Source organism: Peromyscus maniculatus, chromosome 11 (genome assembly GCF_049852395.1).
Source record: "Peromyscus maniculatus bairdii isolate BWxNUB_F1_BW_parent chromosome 11, HU_Pman_BW_mat_3.1, whole genome shotgun sequence".
Taxonomy (NCBI): domain Eukaryota; kingdom Metazoa; phylum Chordata; class Mammalia; order Rodentia; family Cricetidae; genus Peromyscus; species Peromyscus maniculatus.
This window is the reverse complement of record NC_134862.1, coordinates 442,472-465,317: the sequence shown is the minus strand read 5'-3', so window position 1 is coordinate 465,317 and position 22,846 is coordinate 442,472.

Below are 22,846 nucleotides of genomic sequence, written 5' to 3'. Positions count from 1 at the left end.
GGGAACAGACGCGAAATCTATTTGCAATGTATATGGTTAGATAGCACAAGTGTGCTGTTCTTATCCTGAATGAACACTTGCTGCTAGAACTTGAATCTCAACGTGATTCCACTCCGTTTAGGAAGTTTAATTGAACCATAGTGTGCCATGCAAGAAAAACACTCTGTTTTAGAGAAAACAGCATTCTTGCACTCTACTGTGTTTCCTATAGGGCCCGTACAGTGAGCTAGCTCAGAAAAAACGAACTGTGCTTCCTACACAAACGGGGCATATCTAGTTCAACTCAGTATTGGAAAATGAGGAAAAAAGGAGCTTCCCTTCAGACAATACACTGTACTGGCTGGGAACAGACGCGAATGCTATTTGCACTGTATATGGCCAGAATAGCACAAGTGTGCTGTTCTTAGCCTGAATGAACACTTGCTGCTAGAACTTGAATCTCAACGTGATACCATTCTTTTAGGAAGTTTAATTGAACCCTAGTGTGCCATGCAAGAAAAACACTCTGTTTTAGAGAAAACAGCATTCTTGCACTCTACTGTGTTTCCTATAGGGCCCGTACAGTGAAATAGCTCAGAACAAAAGAACTGTACTTCCTACACAAACGGGGCATATCTAGTTCAAATCAGTATTGGAAACTGAGTAAAACAGGAGCTTCTCTTCAGTCCAATACACTGTACTGGCTGGGAACAGACGCGAATTCTATTTGCAATGTATGTGGTTAGAATAGCACAAGTGTGCTGCTCTTAGCCTGAATGTACACTTGCTACTAGACCTTGAATCTCAACGTGATTCCACAACGTTTAGGAAGTTTAATTGAACCCTAGTGTGCCATGCAAAAAAAACACTCTGTTTTAGAGAAAACAGCATTCTTGCACTCTACTGTGTTTCCTATAGGGCCCGTACAGTGAGCTAGCTCAGAACAAAAGAACTGTGCTTCCTACACAAACAGGGCATATCTAGTTCAACTCAGTATTGGAAACTGAGTAAAACAGGAGCTTCTCTTCAGTCCAATACACTGTACTGGCTGGGAAGAGACGCGAATGCTATATGCACTCTATATGGCCAGAATAGCACAAGGGTGCTGTTCTTAGCCTGAATGAACACTTGCTGCTAGAACTTGAATCTCAACGTGATTCCACTCCGTTTAGGAAGTTTAATTGAACCCTAGTGTGCCATGGAAGAAAAACCCTCTGTTTTAGAGAAAACAGCATTCTTGCACTCTACTGTGTTTCCTATAGGGCCCGTACAGTGAGCTAGCTAAGAACAAAAGAACTGTGCTTCCTACACAAACGGGTCATATCTAGTTCAACTCAGTATTGGAAACTGAGTAAAACAGGAGCTTCTCTTCAGTCCAATACACTGTACTGGCTCGGAACAGACGCGAATGCTATTTGCACTGTATATGGTTAGAATAGCACAAGTGTGCTGTTCTTATCCTGAATGAACACTTGCTGCTAGAACTTGAATCTCAACGTGATACCACTCCGTTTAGGAAGTTTAATTGAACCCTAGTGTGCCATGCAAGAAAAACACTCTGTTTTAGAGAAATCAGCATTCTTGCACTCTACTGTGTTTCCTATAGGGCCCGTACAGTGAGCTAGCTCAGAACAAAAGAACTGTGTTTCCTACACAAACTGGGCATATCTAGTTCAACTCAGTATTGGAACTGAGTAAAAGAGGAGCTTCTCTTTAGTCCACTACACTGTACTGCCTGGGAACAGATGCGAATGCTATTTGCACTGTACATGGCCAGAATAGCACAAGTGTGCTGTTCTTAGCCTGAATGAACACTTGCTGCTAGAACTTGAATCTCAACGTGATACCACTCCTTTAAGGAAGTTTAATTGAACCCTAGTGTGCCATGCAAGGGAAACACTCTGTTTTAGAGAAAACTGCATTCTTGCACTCTACTGTATTTCCTATAGGTCCCGTACAGTGAGCTAGCTCAGAACAAAAGAACTGTGCTTCCTACACAAACGGGGCATATCTAGTTCAACTCAGTATAGGAAACTGAGTAAAACAGGAGCTTTTCTTCAGTCCAATACACTGTACTGGTTGGGAACAGACGCGAATTCTATTTGCACTGTATATGGTTAGAATAGCACAAGTGTGCTGCTCTTAGCCTGAATGTACACTTGCTGCAAGAACTTGAATCTCAACGTGATAACACTCCTTTAAGGAAGTTTAATTGAACCCTAGTGTGCCATGCAAGAAAAACACTCTGTTTTAGAGAAAACAGCATTCTTGCACTCTACTGTGTTTCTTATAGGGCCCGTACAGTGAGCTAGCTCAGAACAAAAGAACTGTGCTTCCTACACAAACGGGGCATATCTAGTTCAACTCAGTATTGGAAACTGAATAAAACAGGAGCTTCTCTTCAGTCCAATACACTGTACTGGCTGGGAACAGACGCGAATTCTATTTGCACTGTATATGGTTAGAATAGCACAAGTGTGCTGCTCTTAGCCTGTATGTACACTTGCTGCAAGAACTTAAATCTCAACGTGATACCACTCCTTTAAGGAAGTTTAATTGAACCCTAGTGTGCCATGCAAGAAAAACACTCTGTTTTAGAGATAACAGCATTCTTGCACTCTACTGTGTTTCCTATAGGGCCCGTACAGTGAGCTAGCTCAGAAAAAAAGAACTGTGCTTCCTACACAAACAGGGCATATCTAGTTCAACTCAGTATAGGAAACTGAGTAAAACAGGAGCTTCTCTTCAGTCCAATACACTGTACTGGCTGGGAACAGACGCGAATTCTATTTGCAATGTATATGGTTAGAATACCACAAGTGTGCTGTTCTTAGCCTGAGAGCACACTTGCAGCTAGACCTTGAATCTCAACGTGATTCCATAACGTTTAGGAAGTTTAATTGAACCCTAGTGTGCCATGCAAGAAAAACACTCTGTTTTAGAGAAAACAGCATTCTTGCACTCTACTGTGTTTCTTATAGGGCCCGTACAGTGAGCTAGCTCAGAACAAAAGAACTGTGCTTCCTACACAAACGGCACATATCTAGTTCAACTCAGTATTGGAAAGTGAGTAAAACAGGAGCTTCTCTTCAGTCCAATACACTGTACTGGCTGGGAACAGACGCGAAAGTTATTTGCACTGTTTATGGCCAGAATAGCACAAGTGTGCTGTTCTTAGCCTGAATGAACACTTGCTGCTAGAACTTGAATCTCAACGTGATTCCACTCCGTTTAGGAAGTTTAATTGAACCCTAGTGTGCCATGCAAGAAAAACACTCTGTTTAAGAGAAAACAGCATTCTTGCACTCTACTGTGTTTCCTATAGGGCCCGTACAGTGAGCTAGCTCAGAAAAAACGAACTGTGCTTCCTACACAAACGGCGCATATCTAGTTCAACTCAGTATTGGAAAATGAGGAAAAAAGGAGCTTCTCTTCAGTCCAATACACTGTACTGGCTGGGAACAGACGCGAATGCTATTTGCAATGTATATGGTTAGAATAGCACAAGTGTGCTGTTCTCAGCCTGAATGAACACTTGCTGCTAGAACTTGAATCTCATCGTGATACCACTCCGTTTAGGAAGTTTAATTGAACCCTAGTGTGCCATGCAAGAAAAACACTCTGTTTTAGAGAAAACAGCATTCTTGCACTCTACTGTGTTTCCTATAGGGCCCGTACAGTGAGCTAGCTCAGAACAAAAGAACTGTGCTTCCTACATAACGGGGCATATCTACTTCAACTCAGTATTGGAAACTGAGTAAAACAGGAGCTTCTCTTCAGTCCAATACACTGTACTGGCTGGGAACAGACGCGAATTCTATTTGCACTGTATATGGTTAGAATAGCACAAGTGTGCTGCTCTTAGCCTGAATGTACACTTGCTGCAAGAACTTGAATCTCAACGTGATACCACTCCTTTAAGGAAGTTTAATTGAACCCTAGTGTGCCATGCAAGAAAAACACTCTGTTTTAGAGAAAACAGCATTCTTGCACTCTACTGTGTATCCTAGAGGGCCCGTACAGTGAGCTAGCTCAGAACAAAAGAACTGTGCTTCCTACACAAACGGGGCATATCTAGTTCAACTCAGTATTGGAACTGAGTAAAAGAGGAGCTTCTCTTTAGTCCACTACACTGTACTGCCTGGGAACAGATGCGAATGCTATTTGCACTGTACATGGCCAGAATAGCACAAGTGTGCTGTTCTTAGCCTGAATGAACACTTGCTGCTAGAACTTGAATCTCAACGTGATACCACTCCTTTAAGGAAGTTTAATTGAACCCTAGTGTGCCATGCAAGAAAAACACTCTGTTTTAGAGAAAACAGCATTCTTGCACTCTACTGTGTTTCCTATAGGGCCCGTACAGTGAGCTAGCTCAGAACAAAAGAACTGTGCTTCCTACACAAACGGGGCATATCGAGTTCAACTCAGTATAGGAAACTGAGTAAAACAGGAGCTTCTCTTCAGTCCAATACACTGTACTGGCTGGGAACAGACGCGAAATCTATTTGCAATGTATATGGTTAGAATAGCACAAGTGTGCTGTTCTTAGCCTGAATGAACACTTGCTGCTAGAACTTGAATCTCATCGTGATACCACTCCGTTTAGGAAGTTTAATTGATCCCTAGTGTGCCATGCAAGAAAAACACTCTGTTTTAGAGAAAACAGCATTCTTGCACTCTACTGTGTTTCCTATAGGGCCCGTACAGTGAACTAGCTCAGAACAAAAGAACTGTGCTTCCTACACAAACGGGGCATATCTAGTTCAACTCAGTATTGGAAACTGAGTAAAACAGGAGCTTCTCTTCAGTCCAATACACTGTACTGGCTGGGAACAGACGCGAATTCTATTTGCACTGTATATGGCCAGAATAGCACAAGTGTGCTGTTCTTAGCCTGAATGAACACTTGCTGCTAGAACTTGAATCTCAACGTGATACCATTCTTTTAGAAAGTTTAATTGAACCCTAGTGTGCCATGCAAGAAAAACACTCTGTTTTAGAGAAAACAGCATTCTTGCACTCTACTGTGTTTCCTATAGGGCCCGTACAGTGAAATAGCTCAGAACAAAAGAACTGTACTTCCTACATAAACGGGGCATATCTAGTTCAAATCAGTATTGGAAACTGAGTAAAACAGGAGCTTCTCTTCAGTCCAATACACTGTACTGGCTGGGAACAGACGCGAATTCTATTTGCAATGTATATGGTTAGAATAGCACAAGTGTGCTGCTCTTAGTCTGAATGTACACTTGCTACTAGACCTTGAATCTCAACGTGATTCCACAACGTTTAGGAAGTTTAATTGAACCCTAGTGTGCCATGCAAAAAAAACACTCTGTTTTAGAGAAAACAGCATTCTTGCACTCTACTGTGTTTCCTATAGGGCCCGTACAGTGAGCTAGCTCAGAACAAAAGAACTGTGCTTCCTACACAAACAGGGCATATCTAGTTCAACTCAGTATTGGAAACTGAGTAAAACAGGAGCTTCTCTTCAGTCCAATACACTGTACTGGCTGGGAAGAGACGCGAATGCTATATGCACTCTATATGGCCAGAATAGCACAAGGGTGCTATTCTTAGCCTGAATGAACACTTGCTGCTAGAACTTGAATCTCAACGTGATTCCACTCCGTTTAGGAAGTTTAATTGAACCCTAGTGTGCCATGGAAGAAAAACCCTCTGTTTTAGAGAAAACAGCATTCTTGCACTCTACTGTGTTTCCTATAGGGCCCGTACAGTGAGCTAGCTAAGAACAAAAGAACTGTGCTTCCTACACAAACGGGTCATATCTAGTTCAACTCAGTATTGGAAACTGAGTAAAACAGGAGCTTCTCTTCAGTCCAATACACTGTACTGGCTCGGAACAGACGCGAATGCTATTTGCACTGTATATGGTTAGAATAGCACAAGTGTGCTGTTCTTATCCTGAATGAACACTTGCTGCTAGAACTTGAATCTCAACGTGATACCACTCCGTTTAGGAAGTTTAATTGAACCCTAGTGTGCCATGCAAGAAAAACACTCTGTTTTAGAGAAATCAGCATTCTTGCACTCTACTGTGTTTCCTATAGGGCCCGTACAGTGAGCTAGCTCAGAACAAAAGAACTGTGTTTCCTACACAAACTGGGCATATGTAGTTCAACTCAGTATTGGAACTGAGTAAAAGAGGAGCTTCTCTTTAGTCCACTACACTGTACTGCCTGGGAACAGATGCGAATGCTATTTGCACTGTACATGGCCAGAATAGCACAAGTGTGCTGTTCTTAGCCTGAATGAACACTTGCTGCTAGAACTTGAATCTCAACGTGATACCACTCCTTTAAGGAAGTTTAATTGAACCCTAGTGTGCCATGCAAGGGAAACACTCTGTTTTAGAGAAAACTGCATTCTTGCACTCTACTGTATTTCCTATAGGTCCCGTACAGTGAGCTAGCTCAGAACAAAAGAACTGTGCTTCCTACACAAACGGGGCATATCTAGTTCAACTCAGTATAGGAAACTGAGTAAAACAGGAGCTTTTCTTCAGTCCAATACACTGTACTGGTTGGGAACAGACGCGAATTCTATTTGCACTGTATATGGTTAGAATAGCACAAGTGTGCTGCTCTTAGCCTGAATGTACACTTGCTGCAAGAACTTGAATCTCAACGTGATAACACTCCTTTAAGGAAGTTTAATTGAACCCTAGTGTGCCATGCAAGAAAAACACTCTGTTTTAGAGAAAACAGCATTCTTGCACTCTACTGTGTTTCTTATAGGGCCCGTACAGTGAGCTAGCTCAGAACAAAAGAACTGTGCTTCCTACACAAACGGGGCATATCTAGTTCAACTCAGTATAGGAAACTGAGTAAAACAGGAGCTTCTCTTCAGTCCAATACACTGTACTAGCTGGGAACAGACGCGAATTCTATTTGCAATGTATATGGTTAGAATAGCGCAAGTGTGCTGTTCTTAGCCTGAATGAACACTTGCTGCTAGAACTTGAATCTCAGCGTGATTCAACTCCGTTTAGGAAGTTTAATTGAACCCTAGTGTGCCATGCAAGAAAAACACTCTGTTTTAGATAAAACAGCATTCTTGCACTCTACTGTGTTTCCTATATGGCCCGTACAGTGAGCTAGCTCAGAACAAAAGAACTGTGCTTCCTACACAAACGGGGCATATCTAGTTCAACTCAGTATTGGAAACTGAATAAAACAGGAGCTTCTCTTCAGTCCAATACACTATACTGGCTAGGAACAGACGCGAATGTTATTTGCACTGTTTATGGCCAGAATAGCACAAGTGTGCTGTTCTTATCCTGAATGAACACTTGCTGCTAGAACTTGAATCTCAACGTGATACCACTCCGTTTAGGAAGTTTAATTGAACCCTAGTGTGCCATGCAAGAAAAACACTCTGTTTTAGAGAAAACAGCATTCTTGCACTCTACTGTGTTTCCTATAGGGCCCGTACAGTGAGCTAGCTCAGAAAAAACGAACTGTGCTTCCTACACAAACGGGGCATATCTAGTTCAACTCAGTATTGGAAAATGAGGAAAAAAGGACCTTCTCTTCAGTCCAATACACTGTACTGGCTGGGAACAGACGCGAATGCTATATGCACTGTATATGGCCAGAAAAGCACAAGTGTGCTGTTCTTAGCCTGAATGAACACTTGCTGCTAGAACTTGAATCTCATCGTGATACCACTCCGTTTAGGAAGTTTAATTGAACCCTAGTGTGCCATGCAAGAAAAACACTCTGTTTTAGAGAAAACAGCATTCTTGCACTCTACTGTGTTTCCTATAGGGCCCGTACAGTGAGCTAGCTCAGAACAAAAGAACTGTGCTTCCTACACAAACGGGGCATATCTAGTTCAACTCAGTATTGGAAACTGAGTAAAACAGGAGCTTCTCTTCAGTCCAATACACTGTACTCGCTGGGAACAGACGCGAATTCTATTTGGACTGTATATGGTTAGATTAGCACAAGTGTGCTGCTCTAGCCTGAATGTACACTTGCTGCAGGAACTTGAATCTCAACCTGATAACACTCCTTTAAGGAAGTTTAATTGAACCCTAGTGTGCCATACAAGAAAAACACTCTGTTTTAGATAAAACAGCATTCTTGCAATCTACTGTGTTTCCTATAGGGCCCGTACAGTGAGCTAGCTCAGAACAAAAGAACTGTGTTTCCTACACAAACGGGGCATATCTAGTTCAACTCAGTATAGGAAACTGAGTAAAACAAGAGCTTCTCTTCAGTCCAATACACTGTACTAGCTGGGAACAGACGCGAATGCTATTTGCAATGTATATGGTTAGAATAGCACAAGTGTGCTGTTCTTAGCCTGAATGAACACTTGCTGCTAGAACTTGAATCTCATCGTGATACCACTCCGTTTAGGAAGTTTAATTGAACCCTAGTGTGCCATGCAAGAAAAACACTCTGTTTTAGAGATAACAGCATTCTTGCACTCTACTGTGTTTCCTATAGGGCCCGTAGAGTGAGCTAGCTCAGAACAAAAGAACTGTGCTTCCTACACAAACGGGGCATATCTAGTTCAACTCAGTATTGGAAACTGAATAAAACAGGAGCTTCTCTTCAGTCCAATACACTGTACTGGCTGGGAACAGACGCGAATTCTATTTGCACTGTATATGGTTAGAATAGCACAAGTGTGCTGCTCTTAGCCTGTATGTACACTTGCTGCAAGAACTTAAATCTCAACGTGATACCACTCCTTTAAGGAAGTTTAATTGAACCCTAGTGTGCCATGCAAGAAAAACACTCTGTTTTAGAGATAACAGCATTCTTGCACTCTACTGTGTTTCCTATAGGGCCCGTACAGTGAGCTAGCTCAGAAAAAAAGAACTGTGCTTCCTACACAAACAGGGCATATCTAGTTCAACTCAGTATAGGAAACTGAGTAAAACAGGAGCTTCTCTTCAGTCCAATACACTGTACTGGCTGGGAACAGACGCGAATTCTATTTGCAATGTATATGGTTAGAATACCACAAGTGTGCTGTTCTTAGCCTGAGAGCACACTTGCTGCTATACCTTGAATCTCAACGTGATTCCATAACGTTTAGGAAGTTTAATTGAACCCTAGTGTGCCATGCAAGAAAAACACTCTGTTTTAGAGAAAACAGCATTCTTGCACTCTACTGTGTTTCTTATAGGGCCCGTACAGTGAGCTAGCTCAGAACAAAAGAACTGTGCTTCCTACACAAACGGCACATATCTAGTTCAACTCAGTATTGGAAAGTGAGTAAAACAGGAGCTTCTCTTCAGTCCAATACACTGTACTGGCTGGGAACAGACGCGAAAGTTATTTGCACTGTTTATGGCCAGAATAGCACAAGTGTGCTGTTCTTAGCCTGAATGAACACTTGCTGCTAGAACTTGAATCTCAACGTGATTCCACTCCGTTTAGGAAGTTTAATTGAACCCTAGTGTGCCATGCAAGAAAAACACTCTGTTTAAGAGAAAACAGCATTCTTGCACTCTACTGTGTTTCCTATAGGGCCCGTACAGTGAGCTAGCTCAGAAAAAACGAACTGTGCTTCCTACACAAACGGCGCATATCTAGTTCAACTCAGTATTGGAAAATGAGGAAAAAAGGAGCTTCTCTTCAGTCCAATACACTGTACTGGCTGGGAACAGACGCGAATGCTATTTGCAATGTATATGGTTAGAATAGCACAAGTGTGCTGTTCTCAGCCTGAATGAACACTTGCTGCTAGAACTTGAATCTCATCGTGATACCACTCCGTTTAGGAAGTTTAATTGAACCCTAGTGTGCCATGCAAGAAAAACACTCTGTTTTAGAGAAAACAGCATTCTTGCACTCTACTGTGTTTCCTATAGGGCCCGTACAGTGAGCTAGCTCAGAACAAAAGAACTGTGCTTCCTACATAACGGGGCATATCTACTTCAACTCAGTATTGGAAACTGAGTAAAACAGGAGCTTCTCTTCAGTCCAATACACTGTACTGGCTGGGAACAGACGCGAATTCTATTTGCACTGTATATGGTTAGAATAGCACAAGTGTGCTGTTCTTAGCCTGAATGAACACTTGCTGCTAAAACTTGAATCTCAACGTGATACCACTCCTTTAAGGAAGTTTAATTGAACCCTAGTGTGCCATGCAAGAAAAACACTCTGTTTTAGAGAAAACAGCATTCTTGCACTCTACTGTGTTTCCTATAGGGCCCGTACAGTGAGCTAGCTCAGAACAAAAGAACTGTGCTTCCTACACAAACGGGGCATATCGAGTTCAACTCAGTATAGGAAACTGAGTAAAACAGGAGCTTCTCTTCAGTCCAATACACTGTACTGGCTGGGAACAGACGCGAAATCTATTTGCAATGTATATGGTTAGAATAGCACAAGTGTGCTGTTCTTAGCCTGAATGAACACTTGCTGCTAGAACTTGAATCTCATCGTGATACCACTCCGTTTAGGAAGTTTAATTGATCCCTAGTGTGCCATGCAAGAAAAACACTCTGTTTTAGAGAAAACAGCATTCTTGCACTCTACTGTGTTTCCTATAGGGCCCGTACAGTGAACTAGCTCAGAACAAAAGAACTGTGCTTCCTACACAAACGGGGCATATCTAGTTCAACTCAGTATTGGAAACTGAGTAAAACAGGAGCTTCTCTTCAGTCCAATACACTGTACTGGCTGGGAACAGACGCGAATTCTATTTGCACTGTATATGGTTAGAATAGCACAAGTGTGGTGCTCTTAGCCTGAATGTACACTTGCTGCAAGAACTTGAATCTCAACCTGATAACACTCCTTTAAGGAAGTTTAATTGAACCCTAGTGTGCCATGCAAGAAAAACACTCTGTTTTAGATAAAACAGCATTCTTGCACTCTACTGTGTTTCCTATAGGGCCCGTACAGTGAGCTAGCTCAGAACAAAAGAACTGTGCTTCCTAACAAACGAGGCATATCTAGTTCAACTCAGTATAGGAAACTGAGTAAAACAAGAGCTTCTCTTCAGTCCAATACACTGTACTAGCTGGGAACAGACGCGAATTCTATTTGCAATGTATATGGTTAGAATAGCACAAGTGTGCTGTTCTTAGCCTGAATGAACACTTGCTGCTAGAACTTGAATCTCAACGTGATACCACTCCGTTTAGGAAGTTTAATTGAACCCTAGTGTGCCATGCAAGAAAAACACTCTGTTTTAGAGAAAACAGCATTCTTGCACTCTACTGTGTTTCCTATAGGGCCCGTACAGTGAGCTAGCTCAGAACAAAGAACTGTGCTTCCTTCACAAACGGGGCATATCTAGTTCAACTCAGTGTTGGAAACTGAATAAAACAGGAGCTTCTCTTCAGTCCAATACACTGTACTGGCTGGGAACTGACGCGAATGCTATTTGCACTGTATGTGGCCAGAAAAGCAAAAGTGTGCTGTTCTGAGCCTGAATGAACACTTGCTGCTAGAACTTGAATCTCAACGTGATTCCACTCCATTTAGGAAGTTTAATTGAACCCTAGTGTGCCATGCTAGAAAAACACTCTGTTTTAGAGAAAACAGCATTCTTGCACTCTACTGTGTTTCCTATAGGTCCTTTACACTGAGCTAGCTCAGAAAAAAAGAACTGTGCTTCCTACACAAACGGGGCATATCTAGTTCAACTCAGTATAGGAAACTGAGTAAAACAGGAGCTTCTCTTCAGTCCAATACACTGTACTGGCTGGGAACAGACGCGAATTCTATTTGCAATGTATATGGTTAGAATACCACAAGTGTGCTGTTCTTAGCCTGAATGAACACTTGCAGATAGACCTTGAATCTCAACGTGATTCAACTCCGTTTAGGAAGTTTAATTGAACCCTAGTGTGCCATGCAAGAAAAACACTCTGTTTTAGAGAAAACAGCATTCTTGCACTCTACTGTGTTTCTTATGGGGCCCGTACAGTGAGCTAGCTCAGAACAAAAGAACTGTGCTTCCTACACAAACGGGGCATATCTAGTTCAACTCAGTATTGGAAACTGAGTAAAACAGGAGCTTCTCTTCAGTCCAATACACTGTACTGGCTGGGAACAGACGCGAAAGTTATTTGCACTGTTTATGGCCAGAATAGCACAAGTGTGCTGTTCTTAGCCTGAATGAACACTTGCTGCTAGAACTTGAATCTCATCGTGATACCACTCCGTTTAGGAAGTTTAATTGAACCCTAGTGTGCCATGCAAGAAAAACACTCTGTTTTAGAGAAAACAGCATTCTTGCACTCTACTGTGTTTCCTATAGGGCCCTTACAGTGAGCTAGCTCAGAACAAAAGAACTGTGCTTCCTACACAAACGGGGCATATCTACTTCAACTCAGTATTGGAAACTGAGTAAAACAGGAGCTTCTCTTCAGTCCAATACACTGTACTGGCTGGGAACAGACGCGAATTCTATTTGCACTGTATATGGTTAGAATAGCACAAGTGTGTTGCTCTTAGCCTGAATGTACACTTGCTGCAAGAACTTGAATCTCAACGTGATTCCACTCCGTTTAGGAAGTTTAATTGAACCCTAGTGTGCCATGCAAGAAAAACACTCTGTTTTAGAGAAAACAGCATTCTTGCACTCTACTGTGTTTCCTATAGGGCCCGTACAGTGAGCTAGCTCAGAACAAAAGAACTGTGCTTCCTACACAAACGGGGCATATCTAGTTCAACTCAGTATTGGAAAATGAGTAAAACAGGAGCTTCACTTCAGTCCAATACACTGTACTGGCTGGGAACTGACGCGAAAGCTATTTGCACTGTATATGGCCAGAAAAGCACAAGTGTGCTGTTCTTAGCCTGAATGAACACTTGCTGCTAGAACTTGAATCTCAACGTGATACCATTCTTTTAGGAAGTTTAATTGAACCCTAGTGTGCCATGCAAGAAAAACACTCTGTTTTAGAAAAAACAGCATTCTTGCACTCTACTGTGTTTCCTATAGGGCCCATACAGTGAGCTAGCTAAGAACAAAAGAACTGTGCTTCCTACACAAACGGGGCATATCTACTTCAACTCAGTATTGGAAACTGAGTAAAACAGGAGCTTCTCTTCAGTCCAATACACTGTACTGGCTCGGAACAGACGCGAATGCTATTTGCACTGTATATGGTTAGAATAGCACAAGTGTGCTGTTCTTAGAATGAATGAACACTTGCTGCTAGAACTTGAATCTCAACGTGATACCACTCCGTTTAGGAAGTTTAATTGAACCCTAGTGTGCCATGCAAGAAAAAACTCTGTTTTACAGAAATCAGCATTCTTGCACTCTACTGTGTTTCCTAAGGGCCCGTACAGTGAGCTAGCTCAGAACAAAAGAACTGTGTTTCCTACACAAACGGGGCATATCTAGTTCACCTCAGTATTGGAACTGAGTAAAAGAGGAGCTTCTCTTTAGTCCACTACACTGTACTGCCTGGGAACAGATGCGAATGCTATTTGCACTGTACATGGCCAGAATAGCACAAGTGTTCTGTTCTTAGCCTGAAAGAACACTTGCTGCTAGAACTTGAATCTCAACGTGATACCACTCCTTTAAGGAAGTTTAATTGAACCCTAGTGTGCCATGCAAGAAAAACACTCTGTTTTAGAGAAAACAGCATTCTTGCACTCTACTGTGTTTCCTATAGTTCCCGTACAGTGAGCTAGCTCAGAACAAAAGAACTGTGCTTCCTACACAAACGGGGCATATCTAGTTCAACTCAGTATTGGAAACTGAGTAAAACAGGAGCTTCTCTTCAGTTCAATACACTGTACTGGCTGGGAACAGACGCGAAAGTTATTTGCACTGTTTATGGCCAGAATAGCACAAGTGTGCTGTTCTTAGCCTGAATGAACACTTGCTGCTAGAACGTGAATCTCAACGTGATTCCACTCCGTTTAGGAAGTTTAATTGAACCCTAGTGTGCCATGCAAGAAAAACACTCTGTTTAAGAGAAAACAGCATTCTTGCACTCTACTGTGTTTCCTATAGGGCCCGTACAGTGAGCTAGCTCAGAAAAAACGAACTGTGCTTCCTACACGAACGGCGCATATCTAGTTCAACTCAGTATTGGAAAATGAGGAAAAAAGGAGCTTCTCTTCAGTCCAATACACTGTACTGGCTGGGAACAGACGCGAATGCTATTTGCACTGTATATGGCCAGAATAGCACAAGTTTGCTGTTCTTAGCCTGAATGAACACTTGCTGCTAGAACTTGAATCTCAACGTGATACCATTCTTTTAGGAAGTTTAATTGAACCCTAGTGTGCCATGCAAGAAAAACACTCTGTTTTAGAGAAAACAGCATTCTTGCACTCTACTGTGTTTCCTATAGGGCCCATACAGTGAGCTAGCTAAGAACAAAAGAACTGTGCTTCCTACACAAACGGGGCATATCTACTTCAACTCAGTATTGGAAACTGAGTAAAACAGGAGCTTCTCTTCAGTCCAATACACTGTACTGGCTGGGAACAGACGTGAAATCTATTTGCACTGTATATGGTTAGAATAGCACAAGTGTGCTGTTCTTATCCTGAATGAACACTTGCTGCTAAAACTTGAATCTCAACGTGATACCACTCCGTTTATGAAGTTTAATTGAACCCTAGTGTGCCATGCAAGAAAAACACTCTGTTTTAGAGAAATCAGCATTCTTGCACTCTACTGTGTTTCCTATAGGGCCCGTACAGTGAGCTAGCTCAGAACAAAAGAACTGTGCTTCCTACACAAACGGGGCATATCTAGTTCAACTCAGTATTGGAACTGAGTAAAAGAGGAGCTTCTCTTTAGTCCACTACACTGTTTTGCCTGGGAACAGATGCGAATCCTCTTTGCACTGTACATGGCCAGAATAGCACAAGTGTGCTGTTCTTAGCCTGAATGAACACTTGCTGCTAGAACTTGAATCTCAACGTGATACCACTCCGTTTAGGAATTTTAATTGAACCCTAGTGTGCCATGCAAGAAAAACACTCTGTTTTAGAGAAAACAGCATTCTTGCCCTCTACTGTGTTTCCTATAGGGCCCGTACAGTGAGCTAGCTCAGAACAAAAGAACTGTGCTTCCTACACAAACGGGGCATATCTAGTTCAACTCAGTATTGGATACTGAGTAAAACAGGAGCTTCTCTTCAGTCCAATACACTGTACTGGCTGGGAACAGACGCGAATGCTATTTGCACTGTATATGGCCAGATATCACAAGTGTGCGGTTCTTAGCCTGAATGAACACTTGCTGCTAGAACTTGAATCTCAACGTGATACCACTCCGTTTAGGAATTTTAATTGAACCCTAGTGTGCCATGCAAGAAAAACACTCTGTTTTAGAGAAAACAGCATTCTTGCACTCTACTGTGTTTCCTAACGGCCAGTACAGTGAGCTAGCTCAGAACAAAAGAACTGTGCTTCCTACACAAACGGGGCATATCTAGTTCAACTCAGTATAGGAAACTGAGTAAAACAGGAGCTTCTCTTCAGTCCAATACACTGTACTGGCTGGGAACATACGCGAATTCTATTTGCAATGTATATGGTTAGAATAGCACAAGTGTGCTGTTCTTAGCCTGAATGAACACTTGCTGCTAGAACTTGAATCTCATCGTGATACCACTCCGTTTAGGAAGTTTAATTGAACCCTAGTGTGCCATGCAAGAAAAACACTCTGTTTTAGAGAAAACAGCATTCTTGCACTCTACTGTGTTTCCTATAGGGCCCGTACAGTGAGCTAGCTCAGAACAAAAGAACTGTGCTTCCTACACAAACGGGGCATATCTACTTCAACTCAGTATTGAAAACTGAGTAAAACAGGAGCTTCTCTTCAGTCCAATACACTGTACTGGCTCGGAACAGACGCGAATTCTATTTGCATTGTATATGGTTAGAATAGCACAAGTGTGCTGCTCTTAGCCTGAATGTACACTTGCTGCAAGAACTTGAATCTCAACGTGATTCCACTCCGTTTAGGAAGTTTAATTGAACCCTAGTTTGCCATGCAAGAAAAACACTCTGTTTTAGAGAAAACAGCATTCTTGCACTCTACTGTGTTTCCTATAGGGCCCGTACAGTGAGCTAGCTCAGAACAAAAGAACTGTGCTTCCTACACAAACGGGGCATATCTAGTTCAACTCAGTATTGGAAAATGAGTAAAACAGGAGCTTCACTTCAGTCCGATACACTGTACTGGCTGGGACCTGACGCGAATGCTATTTGCACTGTATATGGCCAGAAAAGCACAAGTGTGCTGTTCTTAGCCTGAATGAACACTTGCTGCTAGAACTTGAATCTCAACGTGATACCATTCTTTTAGGAAGTTTAATTGAACCCTAGTGTGCCATGCAAGAAAAACACTCTGTTTTAGAGAAAACAGCATTCTTGCACTCTACTGTGTTTCCTATAGGGCCCGTACAGTGAGCTAGCTAAGAACAAAAGAACTGTGCTTCCTACACAAACGGGGCATATCTACTTCAACTCAGTATTGGAAACTGAGTAAAACAGGAGCTTCTCTTCAGTCCAATACACTGTACTGGCTCGGAACAGACGCGAATGCTATTTGCACTGTATATGGTTAGAATAGCACAAGTGTGCTGTTCTTAGAATGAATGAACACTTGCTGCTAGAACTTGAATCTCAACGTGATACCACTCCGTTTAGGAAGTTTAATTGAACCCTAGTGTGCCATGCAAGAAAAACACTCTGTTTTACAGAAATCAGCATTCTTGCACTCTACTGTGTTTCCTAAGGGCCCGTACAGTGAGCTATCTCAGAACAAAAGAACTGTGTTTCCTACACAAACGGGGCATATCTAGTTCACCTCAGTATTGGAACTGAGTAAAAGAGGAGCTTCTCTTTAGTCCACTACACTGTACTGCCTGGGAACAGATGCGAATGCTATTTGCACTGTACATGGCCAGAATAGCACAAGTGTGCTGTTCTTAGCCTGAATGAACACTTGCTGCTAGAACTTGAATCTCAACGTGATACCACTCCTTTAAGGAAGTTTAATTGAACCCTAGTGTGCCATGCAAGAAAACCACTCTGTTTTAGAGAAAACAGCATTCTTGCACTCTACTGTGTTTCCTATAGTTCCCGTACAGTGAGCTAGCTCAGAACAAAAGAACTGTGCTTCCTACACAAACGGGGCATATCTAGTTCAACTCAGTATAGGAAACTGAGTAAAACAGGAGCTTCTCTTCAGTCCAATACACTGTACTGGCTGGGAACAGACGCGAATTCTATTTGCCATGTATATGGTTAGAATAGCACAAGTGTGCTGTTCTTAGCCTGAATGAACACTTGCTGCTAGAACTTGAATCTCATCGTGATACCACTCCGTTTAGGAAGTTTAATTGAACCCTAGTGTTCCATGCAAGAAAAACACTCTGTTTTAGAGAAAACAGCATTCTTGCACTCTACTGTGTTTCCTATAGGGCCCGTACAGTGAGCTAGCTCAGAACAAAAGAACTGTGCTTCCTACACAAACGGGGCATATCTAGTTCAACTCAGTATTGGAAAATGAGTAAAACAGGAGCTTCACTTCAGTCCAATACACTGTACTGGCTGGGAACTGACGCGAATGCTATTTGCACTGTATATGGCCAGAAAAGCACAAGTGTTCTGTTCTTAGCCTGAATGAACACTTGCTGCTAGAACTTGATTCTCAACGTGATACCATTCTTTTAGGAAGTTTAATTGAACCCTAGTGTGCCATGCAAGAAAAACACTCTGTTTTAGAGAAAACATCATTCTTGCACTCTACTGTGTTTCCTATACGGCCAGTACAGTGAGCTAGCTCAGAACAAAAGAACTGTGCTTCCTACACAAACGGGGCATATCTAGTTCAACTCAGTATAGGAAACTGAGTAAAACAGGAGCTTCTCTTCAGTCCAATACACTGTACTGGCTGGGAACAGACGCGAATTCTATTTGCAATGTATATGGTTAGAATAGCACAAGTGTGCTGTTCTTAGCCTGAATGAACACTTGCTGCTAGAACTTGAATCTCATCGTGATACCACTCCGTTTAGGAAGTTTAATTGAACCCTAGTGTGCCATGCAAGAAAAACACTCTGTTTTAGAGAAAACAGCATTCTTGCACTCTACTGTGTTTCCTATAGGGCCCGTACAGTGAGCTAGCTCAGAACAAAAGAACTGTGCTTCCTACACAAACGGGGCATATCTACTTCAACTCAGTATTGGAAACTGAGTAAAACAGGAGCTTCTCTTCAGTCCAATACACTGTACTGGCTCGGAACAGACGCGAATTCTATTTGCACTGTATATGGTTAGAATAGCACAAGTGTGCTGCTCTTAGCCTGAATGTACACTTGCTGCAAGAACTTGAATCTCAACGTGATTCCACTCCGTTTAGGAAGTTTAATTGAACCCTAGTTTGCCATGCAAGAAAAACACTCTGTTTTAGAGAAAACAGCATTCTTGCACTCTACTGTGTTTCCTATAGGGCCCGTACAGTGAGCTAGCTCAGAACAAAAGAACTGTGCTTCCTACACAAACGGGGCATATCTAGTTCAACTCAGTATTGGAAAATGAGTAAAACAGGAGCTTCACTTCAGTCCATTACACTGTACTGGCTGGGAACTGACGCGAATGCTATTTGCACTGTATATGGCCAGAAAAGCACAAGTGTGCTGTTCTTAGCCTGAATGAACACTTGCTGCTAGAACTTGAATCTCAACGTGATACCATTCTTTTAGGAAGTTTAATTGAACCCTAGTGTGCCATGCAAGAAAAACACTCTGTTTTAGAGAAAACAGCATTCTTGCACTCTACTGTGTTTCCTATAGGGCCCGTACAGTGAGCTAGCTAAGAACAAAAGAACTGTGCTTCCTACACAAACGGGGCATATCTACTTCAACTCAGTATTGGAAACTGAGTAAAACAGGAGCTTCTCTTCAGTCCAATACACTGTACTGGCTCGGAACAGACACGAATGCTATTTGCACTGTATATGGTTAGAATAGCACAAGTGTGCTGTTCTTAGAATGAATGAACACTTGCTGCTAGAACTTGAATCTCAACGTGATACCACTCCGTTTAGGAAGTTTAATTGAACCCTAGTGTTCCATGCAAGAAAAACACTCTGTTTTACAGAAATCAGCGTTCTTGCACTCTACTGTGTTTCCTAAGGGCCCGTACAGTGAGCTAGCTCAGAACAAAAGAACTGTGTTTCCTACACAAACGGGGCATATCTAGTTCACCTCAGTATTGGAACTGAGTAAAAGAGGAGCTTCTCTTTAGTCCACTACACTGTACTGCCTGGGAACAGATGCGAATGCTATTTGCACTGTACATGGCCAGAATAGCACAAGTGTGCTGTTCTTAGCCTGAATGAACACTTGCTGCTAGAACTTGAATCTCAACGTGATACCACTCCTTTAATGAAGTTTAATTGAACCCTAGTGTGCCATGCAAGAAAAACACTCTGTTTTAGAGAAAACAGCATTCTTGCACTCTACTGTGTTTCCTATAGTTCCCGTACAGTGAGCTAGCTCAGAACAAAAGAACTGTGCTTCCTACACAAACGGGGCATATCTAGTTCAACTCAGTATAGGAAACTGAGTAAAACAGGAGCTTCTCTTCAGTCCAATACACTGTACTGGCTGGGAACAGACGCGAATTCTATTTGCCATGTATATGGTTAGAATAGCACAAGTGCGCTGTTCTTAGCCTGAATGAACACTTGCTGCTAGAACTTGAATCTCATCGTGATACCACTCCGTTTAGGAAGTTTAATTGAACCCTAGTGTGCCATGCAAGAAAAACACTCTGTTTTAGAGAAAACAGCATTCTTGCACTCTACTGTGTTTCCTATAGGGCCCGTACAGTGAGCTAGCTAAGAACAAAAGAACTGTGCTTCCTACACAAACGGGGCATATCTAGTTCAACTCAGTATTGGAAACTGAGTAAAACAGGAGCTTCTCTTCAGTCCAATACACTGTACTGGCTGGGAACAGACGCGAAAGTTATTTGCACTGTTTATGGCCAGAATAGCACAAGTGTGCTGTTCTTAGCCTGAATGAACACTTGCTGCTAGAACGTGAATCTCAACGTGATTCCACTCCGTTTAGGAAGTTTAATTGAACCCTAGTGTGCCATGCAAGAAAAACACTCTGTTTAAGAGAAAACAGCATTCTTGCACTCTACTGTGTTTCCTATAGGGCCCGTACAGTGAGCTAGCTCAGAACAAAAGAACTGTGCTTCCTACACAAACGGGGCATATCTAGTTCAACTCAGTTTTGGAAACTGAGTAAAACAGGAGCTTCTCTTCAGTCCAATACACTGTACTGGCTGGGAACAGACGCGAATGCTATTTGCACTGTATATGGCCTGATATCACAAGTGTGCGGTTCTTAGCCTGAATGAACACTTGCTGCTAGAACTTGAATCTCAACGTGATACCACTCCGTTTAGGAAGTTTAATTGAACCCTAGTGTGCCATGCAAGAAAAACACTCTGTTTTAGAGAAAACAGCATTCTTGCACTCTACTGTGTTTCCTATACGGCCAGTACAGTGAGCTAGCTCAGAACAAAAGAACTGTGCTTCCTACACAAACGGGGCATATCTAGTTCAACTCAGTATAGGAAACTGAGTAAAACAGGAGCTTCTCTTCAGTCCAATACACTGTACTGGCTGGGAACATACGCGAATTCTATTTGCAATGTATATGGTTAGAATAGCACAAGTGTGCTGTTCTTAGCCTGAATGAACACTTGCTGCTAGAACTTGAATCTCATCGTGATACCACTCCGTTTAGGAAGTTTAATTGAACCCTAGTGTGCCATGCAAGAAAAACACTCTGTTTTAGAGAAAACAGCATTCTTGCACTCTACTGTGTTTCCTATAGGGCCCGTACAGTGAGCTAGCTCAGAACAAAAGAACTGTGCTTCCTACACAAACGGGGCATATCTACTTCAACTCAGTATTGGAAACTGAGTAAAACAGGAGCTTCTCTTCAGTCCAATACACTGTACTGGCTCGGAACAGACGCGAATTCTATTTGCACTGTATATGGTTAGAATAGCACAAGTGTGCTGCTCTTAGCCTGAATGTACACTTGCTGCAAGAACTTGAATCTCAACGTGATTCCACTCCGTTTAGGAAGTTTAATTGAACCCTAGAGTGCCATGCAAGAAAAACACTCTGTTTTAGAGAAAACAGCATTCTTTCACTCTACTGTGTTTCCTATAGGGCACGTACAGTGAGCTAGCTCAGAACAAAAGAACTGTGCTTCCTACACAAACGGGGCATATCTAGTTCAACTCAGTATTGGAAAATGAGTAAAACAGGAGCTTCACTTCAGTCCAATACACTGTACTGGCTGGGAACTGACGCGAATGCTATTTGCACTGTATATGGCCAGAAAAGCACAAGTGTTCTGTTCTTAGCCTGAATGAACACTTGCTGCTAGAACTTGAGTCAACGTGATACCATTCTTTTAGGAAGTTTAATTGAACCCTAGTGTGCCATGCAAGAAAAACACTCTGTTTTAGAGAAATCAGCATTCTTGCACTCTACTGTGTTTCCTATAGGGCCCGTACAGTGAGCTAGCTAAGAACAAAAGAACTGTGCTTCCTACACAAACGGGGCATATCTACTTCAACTCAGTATTGGAAACTGAGTAAAACAGGAGCTTCTCTTCAGTCCAATACACTGTACTGGCTCGGAACAGACGCGAATGCTATTTGCACTGTATATGGTTAGAATAGCACAAGTGTGCTGTTCTTAGAATGAATGAACACTTGCTGCTAGTACTTGAATCTCAACGTGATACCACTCCGTTTAGGAAGTTTAATTGAACCCTAGTGTGCCATGCAAGATAAACACTCTGTTTTAGAGAAATGAGCATTCTTGCACTCTACTGTGTTTCCTATAGGGCCCGTACAGTGAGCTAGCTCAGAACAAAAGAACTGTGCTTCCTACACAAACGGGGCATATCTAGTTCACCTCAGTATTGGAACTGAGTAAAAGAGGAGCTTCTCTTTAGTCCACTACACTGTACTGCCTGGGAACAGATGCGAATGCTATTTGCACTGTACATGGCCAGAATAGCACAAGTGTGCTGTTCTTAGCCTGAATGAACACTTGCTGCTAGAACTTGAATCTCAACGTGATACCACTCCTTTAAGGAAGTTTAATTGAACCCTAGTGTGCCATGCAAGAAAAACACTCTGTTTTAGAGAAAACAGCATTCTTGCACTCTACTGTGTTTCCTATAGGTCCCGTACAGTGAGCTAGCTCAGAACAAAAAAACTGTGCTTCCTACACAAACGGGGCATATCTAGTTCAACTCAGTATAGGAAACTGAGTAAAACAGGAGCTTCTCTTCAGTCCAATACACTGTACTGGCTGGGAACAGACGCGAATTCTATTTGCCATGTATATGGTTAGAATAGCACAGGTGTGCTGTTCTTAGCCTGAATGAACACTTGCTGCTAGAACTTGAATCTCATCGTGATACCACTCCGTTTAGGAAGTTTAATTGAACCCTAGTGTGCCATGCAAGAAAAACACTCTGTTTTAGAGAAAACAGCATTCTTGCACTCTACTGTGTTTCCTATAGGGCCCGTACAGTGAGCTAGCTAAGAACAAAAGAACTGTGCTTCCTACACAAACGGGGCATATCTAGTTCAACCAAGTATTGGAAACTGAGTATAACAGGAGCTTCTCTTCAGTCCAATACACTGTACTGGCTCGGAACAGACGCGAATGCTATTTGCACTGTATATGGTTAGAATAGCACAAGTGTGCTGTTCTTATCCTGAATGAACACTTGCTGCTAGAACTTGAATCTCAACATGATACCACTCCGTTTAGGAAGTTTAATTGAACCCTAGTGTGCCATGCAAGAAAAACACTCTGTTTTAGA